At 29.4% G+C, this 9,651-nt stretch overlaps 1 long non-coding RNA gene across 1 annotated transcript; it reads left to right on the plus strand.

Annotated features, from left to right (window-relative positions):
* The first annotated feature begins 4,800 nt into the window (after positions 1–4,800).
* Positions 4,801–5,711, plus strand: LOC139425419 (uncharacterized). Its single transcript, XR_011636673.1, has 2 exons — positions 4,801–5,362; positions 5,549–5,711. It is a non-coding gene; the product is annotated as an uncharacterized lncRNA (long non-coding RNA).
* Positions 5,712–9,651: the final 3,940 nt, after the last annotated feature.

The raw sequence follows: 9,651 nt of genomic DNA on the forward strand, positions 1-9,651 counted from the left end.
ATTTTTTTGGGTGATAAAAAGTTACAAATCTGAAGAAAGGTCAAGTCCAAAAGTTATTGTTGTTTTCGAGTTTGTCCCGTGATGGGGTCAATCCCATGATGGGGGTGACATTGTAAGATTTAAACCTAATCGTTTATTTGAATTACTTTATCCGTATTTAACTTACTATTTGCCGATGGAGATTTCCCACAGTAGTTTTATTTAATCGAAGACTCTGAAATGTTCTAGAAATCTAATTTTAGCCCTTTCTTCTTGATTTTAATTTTGAGTGACGATAAGCGTCACAATATGTATACAGGGGTTTGTCTAGGTTTTTTGAGAGGTACCTATTTTGTGAAAATGTAGACATAATTTGTGAAAATTAGAAATTATATTAAAAAATCAACACAAAAATATGGATTTATTATTTTTTATAAGACACAAAAATAAAATTTTAAGAAAAAGTATTTTGTGAAACTACCGTTTTTCTTAAAGTTCAATTTGTGAAGGTGTACCACTAAATGGTAGTAAATTTTGTTTGGACAGACCCCTGGTATATATACATTATATAGATATTTTTTTTTATACCAAACAAGTTTAAATCAAAAACAATTGTTAACATATGTAATCAATCAATATGTTTATTTAAATTGAATAAAGTAATTGTACCCAAATTTACATTATTATATGTAAGCAAAATTTAAGAGGAAAATATGAAATGTTTAAAATTTACAATACAGCCCTATATGGCCACTTCAAGGCTACACCTGAACCAAAACATCACAATTAGAATTGTGCAAAATTAAATTTGTGTCAATGCTATGTGGAAACCTTAGCTTAGCATTAAATTGAATATTATATAATTGTATCAATTGTTATATTGTAGTATTGATTTTTAATAACAAAAATTGAACAAGTAGCACTAAATAATGTTAATAATTTTTAAAATCACTTATAGTTAACAAATAAAAAAAAAGAAGTAAATGACAAGTTTGGTTTATCTTGTGTATCAATAATAATTAAAACAAAACAAAAATTTCTTATCATTTGAATGGTATATTAAGTTTAACTGAATAACAATGCGACATGTATGTTACTGTGAAGAGCCACATTCAAGAAAATGGCGACTTTCAATGGTAAATGTCAACAATCACATAGTTGCTTTGGTGAATGTCCGATTTGTATATCTAATTTGATATTTATTTGTTGATATTATTATAGTTATTCGATATTTTAATGTCTGCTGAGGATAGATTAGGAGGAACATCAGTGTTCGGAGTACCAGTTAAATGAATACCGGGCAATGCCACTTAACTTCATCAATGTAGGGTATACCAGGCAAATGTATATTCCAGTTTCAGTCATTTACAGTAACAATATATATATATATATTATAGAAACACAATTTAGAAAAAAAAAATTTTTACCCCTCACTCCATAAATTTCTTTCAGGCTCTGCCTATGAATTGCATTTCTTTTTCTTATATCACATACAATTAAAACTTTTTAAACTAGTGGCATTTTTTAAAAAAAATAATGTATTGAGATTGAAAACCTCATCATATTTGTAAACAATAACTTATCAGAAACTTAAACCCTGAGACGGTTTTGCTAATTGATACATTATAGACAATACTTATATGTAAGATATAAAAGGAAAAAAATTATGAAAAATTTATAAAATTTCTTTGCTGTATTATATTTCTACAGTAAAATTATAAAATCTATATCAAACCTGAATGCTGATTTAAGAAACACCAAAAGAAATTAAATAACATTTAATGGATTTCAAGATTAAAAAAAGAAAGTGAGCAGTTTAATTAAAGAGAATATCCACTCAAGTATTCTAGAATAAATATCTATTAAAATGAATATTTCTAATTATAATTAATGAGTATGATCTTTCATGTCATAGAATACTTATATGCATAAGCATTAATGTGTATTCTTTCTTGCTTTAGCAGACGCAAACAGTATTATAGACTCTTCAAAATCATTTGTTTCTGCGTTTTCATTTTCGATAGAAATTACTGCCTACTGTATAAAATCTGTATTGAGGACATCAACCTTGATTCTAGGTCTTATGTAAATGTACAATATACTTACAATTTTTGCTTGGAAATATCCACCTCAAATGTTTTAAAATTGATAAAATTGTAAAAATATTTTGCTTACTAATAAGCTTTACAACACAAGTCGATGCAATACTAAATAAGTTATAAATCTCTGTTGAATACAAACAAAATGCAAAGGAAAAGGGTAAAGTTAAAAAGTTTATAACTAAAAATTTTATTACATAACCAAAAATTTTTCATTTAAATAATCGTTTGTTACAAAAAAATTTGTTTTTTTTTTTCAACTTTGGATAAGTATTTCCATATTTTTATACTGAAATATGAAACCAAGAGTGTAAACAATTTGCTTAAGGAAGATAATGTCAAGTCAGGGTTATTATCAGTCTTTTTTATTATTTGAATAGAGTAATAATCATATTATTTAAATAGTCTGTGTTTCATAACCAAAATGTGAAGAAATGTACTGTAAAAATATCCTTCAATATATGCAAATAAATAAAAAACAATTACGTAGTAATTAAAAATTAGTAAAATAAGTTATCTAATTTGATCGGTTGATTTTTTTTTTAAATATTTCCTTGTATGAATTTACTTTCCTCAAATAAGTAAAGATTGTATTTTCTGTCTTAATTTTAAACTCCATTAAGTAGTTAAATTTATATTTTCTTCAAAATTATTTTCTTATTTATGACTGTCGAAAGAAGTTGAGCATGGGTTGATTTACTCACCTGAATTGGGTGATTTACTCACCTTATTTACTCACCTGAAAATTTTCACTTTCTTAAAAATATTGTTTTCTGATTACACTTTTACTAAATTAGCATAATACAATCATACGATGTACGTAATGATTTAACTTACCCCTAATCAGTTTGTATTTTGTATACATTTTGTTCCATCGTTTATTTTTAATTTATAGATTTTAAATGTTGTTGACAGTCATCACGCCTGTCACATAATAATTTTTAACCTTTTTTTTGACTTGAGATTTATTAACTAACTTGAAAAATGTTTATATTTCATAAATAATATTACCAGTAAGATTACTTAACTTGCTCTGTTTTTCTGAAATGTCTGTTGGTCATGCTTTCTCTCCCGAACGATATTGATGTAAAATATTTGTTACGTTGCTTTATTAAAAAAGTGTACACATACAACGCATTTTGAAAATGTTGGTTTGCTTAAATCAAAACATTTTATTTTTTATATCTTAAACAAATTACAGATAAGCAACCAACATACCCGTATTTCACATGCTTCAACGTTTTTAAGTTCGTCTACCTCTCACAATGGTTGAAAGAAGAATGACGCCATCTGCAAAAATAAAATTTTTGAAAGTCGCCGTTCATTGGTTGATCGTTCAAGATAAAAGTTTTTTTTTTTTCCGTCTACCTCTGACATTGATCGATTAAGATAAAAGTTTTTTTTTTTTTTCCGTCTTGATCGTTTGAGATAAAAGTTCTTTTTTTCCGTCTACCTCTGACATTAATCGATCAAGATAAAAGTTTTTTTTTTTTTTCCCGTCTACCTTTGACATTGATCGATCAAGATAAAAGTTTTTTTTTTCCCCGTCTACCTTTGACAATGATCGTTCAAGATAAAAGTTTGTTTCTTTTCCGTCTACCTCTGACATTGATCGATTAAGATAAAAGTTTTTTTTTTCGTCTTGACATTGATCGTTCGAGATAAAAGTTTTTTTTTTCCGTCTACCTCTGACATTGATTGATCAAGATAAAAGTTTTTTTTTTTGTCGTCTAGACATTGATCGTTTAAGATAAAAAGTTGTTTTTTTTCCGTCTACCTCTGACATTGATCGATCAAGATAAAAGTTTTTTTTTTCCCCGTCTACCTTTGACAATGATCGTTCAAGNTTTTTTTTGACTCCTCCCTCTTCGTGCTTGGTTATTAAAAGGGATGCGATTTGATGATCTGATAACATTTACTTTTTTTCGATTAAACATGGATCTCCTAAAAATTATATTTCGGGCAGTGATTTTTTATATAATTACGGGATGCAGAGTGAAGGAATTTTACGTTGACTATCCTCGTTCGGTTAAAATCAATATCGTTTATACTCCTCCCGATTGGATTCTGGAGAATATCTTTCACTTTCCTGACAAGTATCTGAATTTGCACATTCAAGTCCAACCGGAGGACGTGGAAAACTTATCGTCACCTCTTGAAATCATAATCTCCGGGGATTATATACAAGGGCGGCGCCAGTAGGGGGTCAGGGGGGGCAGGAGCACCCCCGTCGGGCATGGCCAGCCCCCCCATCGGGAAAAATTTAAAGTCTCGTCGGGAAAATAGTCTGGTCACATTTTTTTATCTAAAAAATGTCAAAAATTCATTTACAAATGCCTAATATAAAATTTTGTAGTTGACTTTTTATTTATTTATTTTTAAGAATTAGTAACAAAATTTAGTAAAATATATTGTAAATTCTATGTAATTGTAGTTTCACTGCACTACTCCTAACTTTGCTCATACATTGTTAAACTGGAGTCCGGATGCGATTAGACATGGTTGAAATTGAAGACTTTTCGAAGACCCATAGAAATCCTTTCCCCTCAAACACATCTTGATTTTCTTGGAAACTTATCTTTCAAACTGCTATTCTTTTTTCTCGAGAACTGAGGAGGGGATAGATAATCACCCCTCTTTACTGGGAGAATAACTGACAAAAGCCTGAGGGACAGAGAGAGAGAGGNCGGTGCAGGTGGCGTAGAGCAGAAATCTCTCACTATTCGCGATCGCAACACTCGAATACGCCATCTGGGGAGAGACCGGTTTCATGCCTTTAGCCCTTCTCCCTTCCCTCTCCTCCTCTTTTCAGTTGTATAGGAATGTACTACGATAATTTCCCTTTTCTTAATATTTTTCCTTTTTATTTAATAAAAATATTTTTTAAAATTTCTATGATACTTTTCTTTAGAACTATGTTTAATGTAGTTTTCAGTTCCATATAGTTTTTCAAGTTAAAAGATTTTAATCTATGTGAAAATCAAGAGAGAAACTAACGTACTTCCTTCCTCTATGACTTTCCACATGCTAATGGGGAAAGCATGTGAAGTGTTGCCATAGGAAAAGAGTTCTGCTCTACGCCACCTGCAGCCCATTTCGATCGCCAATCCTCGTTCGGTTAAAATCAATATCGTTTGTACTCCTCCCGATTGGATTCTGGAGAATATCTTTCACTTTCCTGACAAGTATCTGAATTTGCACATTCAAGTCCAACCGGAGGAAGTGGAAAACTTATTGTCACCTCTTGAAATCATAATCTCCGGGGATTATATATCATTTCAAAGGTAAAATATCACCTAAATTCAAATGTAAATTTAACTTTGTAATTGTAAAGGATATTACAATTTTTTAAAAACATTTTCAAATTAAATAATTTAAGTGTCAAATAAATATTCATTGTTTAATAGTTTTAAATGTGCTCTTGTTTTTTTTAATTGTAAAGTTTAATTTATTTTCTTTTATAATTTCAGCTACAAATCTTCTAGAAGATTCGCAGCTGCGAAAAATATGTGCCGAGAAGAAGCAGGAAGTTAATACATATTTTGAAATGTGATACATATTTTGTAATGTATTCCGATATAATAATAATGTAATACATATTTTGTTTTCAAATAAAATTCTTATACTGTGAAATAGTTGTAATGTTTATCATGTTTTTTTCTTCTTACTTCACTTCACACTTCAGAAATTAAGTGTGTAATTTCTCCTACAACTTCAATTGGATTTGCCAGGTTATATATATATATATATATCCATTTAATATCAGTGAAAAAAGAAAATTTATGCAAGTAATTTGAATATTTATAAATTTTCTTTATTGCCTCAATTATCACAGAAAATAACAATTTGAAAATTTGATCTATAAATTTATTTTAATATTTTTGGAAATGAATGACATAGTTATGTTTCAGGAGAGAAAAAAAAATTTTTTTTGAGGTAAATTTTCAACTAAATTCAAATGTAAATTTAACTTTGTAATTATGTAGTCCGGTTTTTTATTATATAATTTCAGATTATAACCAATGAATGACAATTACAAATGAACGATTATAAAGAACTATAAAGAGTTAAGATTTTTATAAAGCATGATTTGCAGCTAATTTCTTTTTTACTACTAGTGGTTTTCTCTTTCCGAAATAAAATTCTTGCTGGGTAAATAAAATAATTTTTTGCTCGATGAACTTGACACACTTGAGAATAAAAAGCTCGGTTAGTAGTAAAAATTTATGCTTTTACTTATTACGGCTGATTAATTTCAGGAAGAAAAGAAAAAAACTTGTTGTCGGAAGAAGAAAATAATTTTCTCTCCCTCATAATTAAATAAATGGGTTCAGCTTTGCTCTGTTGTCAGGGTCACGTTTTTTGGATTTTTGTGGATATTCGCATAAGAGTAAAAGGAAGTGAAGGTCTATTTTGTATGGTGGCAACGATTAAAAGGTTACTATTTTATTTCTAGTGGCGACATTATTTGCGGTTTTAGTCGCCAGTCAGTGTTTTTGCCCAGCATTGCGCTTTGGCTCCACTGTTGTGTATAAGGNAAACAAGCCTACTGCATTAACTTACCGAGTATTTATTTATATAGAGTATTGAAGAAATAAAGTCGGATAGCAAACAACACGCTGGATTTAAAATTGATCAGAGTAAGATGGTAGGAATGTAAATTTCGCATTTCTATCCTTTCTCATCCCTTGTTCGGGTGGCGAAAAGTTGAATGAGAAGGAGGGAGAGGGCTTCTAGAAGAGCAGACATAGAGGAGATTTACATAGAGAGAACCAGTCTCCCTTACTTTGTTGAAAAGAATTCCACGTGATTCCATCGAACTAGCAAGGATGACGTTATTTTGATGTCACGTTTCAGCTCCAAGGAAAAACCTAGAGCTTTCGAACGGATTTTGCTAACGGGCTGCGATCTTCATTTTTCCTCCCATCTGTCGGATGTCTTTCACCGAACAATTTGCCGATGAAAGCGATTCGAACGTTTGCTAACGCTGGGATTAAATTAGATTTCCGATTTCAAAGATAATTTTTACCCAGATATTTTATGATTTTTTATAAGCATTTACCTAGATATTTTATGAATATATTTCAGACATAATTTTTTCTCACACAAATTTATTATTTCATATAATAAATCGGTTAAATAATTAGTTTCTTGCAGAGCTTATAATAAAATCTATAATAAGCTTGCACAACTTAAAATAAAACGTGAAGAAAAAATTTATTCCAAAATTTTGTGTATTCTTAGCCATGATATGTTTCGTATAATTATTATTATTGCCGGGTTTTTATTAACTTTTATTTTAACTACCTTGCAATATTTTCAAAATATTTAGATAAAAAAATGCATCGTAGTTTATAGAAAAACTCGCTTTTTAGTAAAATTTTGCAATTTTTTCTTTAAAGAAATTGGTGAGTTATAACTGAGATTAGTACATAATAAATAAATAAGATTTTTATAACTAAAATCGTATAGAGCAGAGTAGGACAAAAATGTAATCGATTACATTTTTTGATTAAAATAATCAATAACTTGTAATCATGATTACAATTTTCAAAAATTTTGATTACAGCTGTAATCATGATAATCATGATTACAATATTGATTACAGTAATCAATTACTTGTAATCTTGATTACAGCGGTATTCAAAATTTTGATAAGAACTGTAATCATGATTCCAAGTAATTGCGATTACAAGTAATCACAACAAAAACGATTACGGGTAATTCCCATACAGCAAAAATTCTTCCGCAGTAGCTCAGGAAGTGCTGAGGTAGATTTGAATCTTATGGCTTTCCCTTAGGTCTTAAAACCGATTTCTTAAAAATTAAATCCTATGTTACAGGGCAAAATTTTTAGTAAATCCGTACTCCGGCTATACAAGTTAATATAGCTTTTTAGTTATATTTCGTTTGATAAATTGATATAATTTCTGGAAACTTGAAAATTACTGCTACAAAAATTGTAGCAGTAAACTTCTACTAAAAGTAATGTTTCTCAATTGAAAACTTAATTCATTAGCATAAAAAACACTGCCTATAACATATTTAATGAAAACGATGTGCATTGCAACTTATTTTATTAGTTAACGGAAATTTTAAATGAGGAATATCGCGTTTAATATAGAGCTGCAGACAGTTAAAAGAAAAAAGAAAAATTTGCGCACATGTTGCTTAAAAAATTATTTAATATGCCAAAGTGACATTTATTGTCACTTATGACAAATGTTATTCATTTTAACTAATTGCCACTTTTCAGAAATTAAACTTAACGTAATGTTTATTGCAATATCTAAAATGTTCTTTAATTTACTCTAGGATTATAAATATAAAAAAGTTCAAAAAGGAATAAAATCATACCAGTAATCACTTCAAAGTCCTGTTTTCCAATTGAAAGCATTTATATGTCAATTGATAATTTTTTAGTATATGAAACACTACTTCACTAATAAGTTACTTTTTAAAGATAAACTTAACATCTTAGATATCACAGTAAATAAAATAAAAATAAAAAAAGCTTACATTGGAAGAAAAAAAAACACAAAACAAATGCTAATATGAAATATTTTTTTAAATTTATTAAAAATAAGAAATAGTTTTTTTTTTTAAATTTTACAATTTACTACATTTTTCTTTGCAATTGCGCAGCTAACTCTGGATGGGTTCCTTTATATTTACATTTGTAACACCGCTATGATGAATTCATACAACATCTAAAATATAAAAACAGAAATTTTATATTTTAATTACAATTGAAAGGTAAAAAGAAATACACAACTAAGGGGTAGAATAAAAACTTCATGTATGTTTTTTATGCACTGGAAAAATTTATATGTATTTTTTTTTATTAATTTCTAATGGTATTTCAGCTGCTTATAAAGCGCTGAATTTCATTTGAAATTTTTGCATTTAATGTTTTTTCAAAAAACTTTTTTCATATTGTTTTTATTATATTTTGACATTTTATGTACTGAGGCTTTTATCCTGAAAAATCATCCATAGAAACTAACAAATTTAAGCTTAATTTTTAGTTTTGTATAAATTCGATATTTATTGCTGTTGTCGTTCTTGTTGTCGTTCATTTACGTCGCACTAGAACTGCACAATGGGCTATTGGCGACGGTTTGGGAAACATCCCTGAGGATGATCCGAAGACATGCCATCACAATTTTGATCCTCTGCAGAGGGGATGGCACCCCCGCTTCGGTAGCCCGACGACCTGCACGCGAAGTCGAGCACTTTACGGTAGCACAGTTTAACGAGGACCAATACCGCACACCCTCGGTCCCTACGCAGACTGATCCAAGTGGTCACCCACCCGCACACTGACCGCAGCCAGTGATGCTTGACTTCGGTGATCTGATGGGAACCGTGTCTTAACGATCAGTCCACTCCGGGACTGATCGTTATGATGACTATTTATTGCAAAAATTCATAAAAAAGTGTACTTTAATTGTATTTTGATGAGTATATTCAGATGGATATTTTAAGGTATATTCATGAAGAACAAAATAAATTCTTTCTTTTTATCAGAGAATATACACCAAAAAAGCAATTCTGAAGCGTTTCTGGCAAT

Source organism: Parasteatoda tepidariorum, chromosome 1 (genome assembly GCF_043381705.1).
Source record: "Parasteatoda tepidariorum isolate YZ-2023 chromosome 1, CAS_Ptep_4.0, whole genome shotgun sequence".
Taxonomy (NCBI): domain Eukaryota; kingdom Metazoa; phylum Arthropoda; class Arachnida; order Araneae; family Theridiidae; genus Parasteatoda; species Parasteatoda tepidariorum.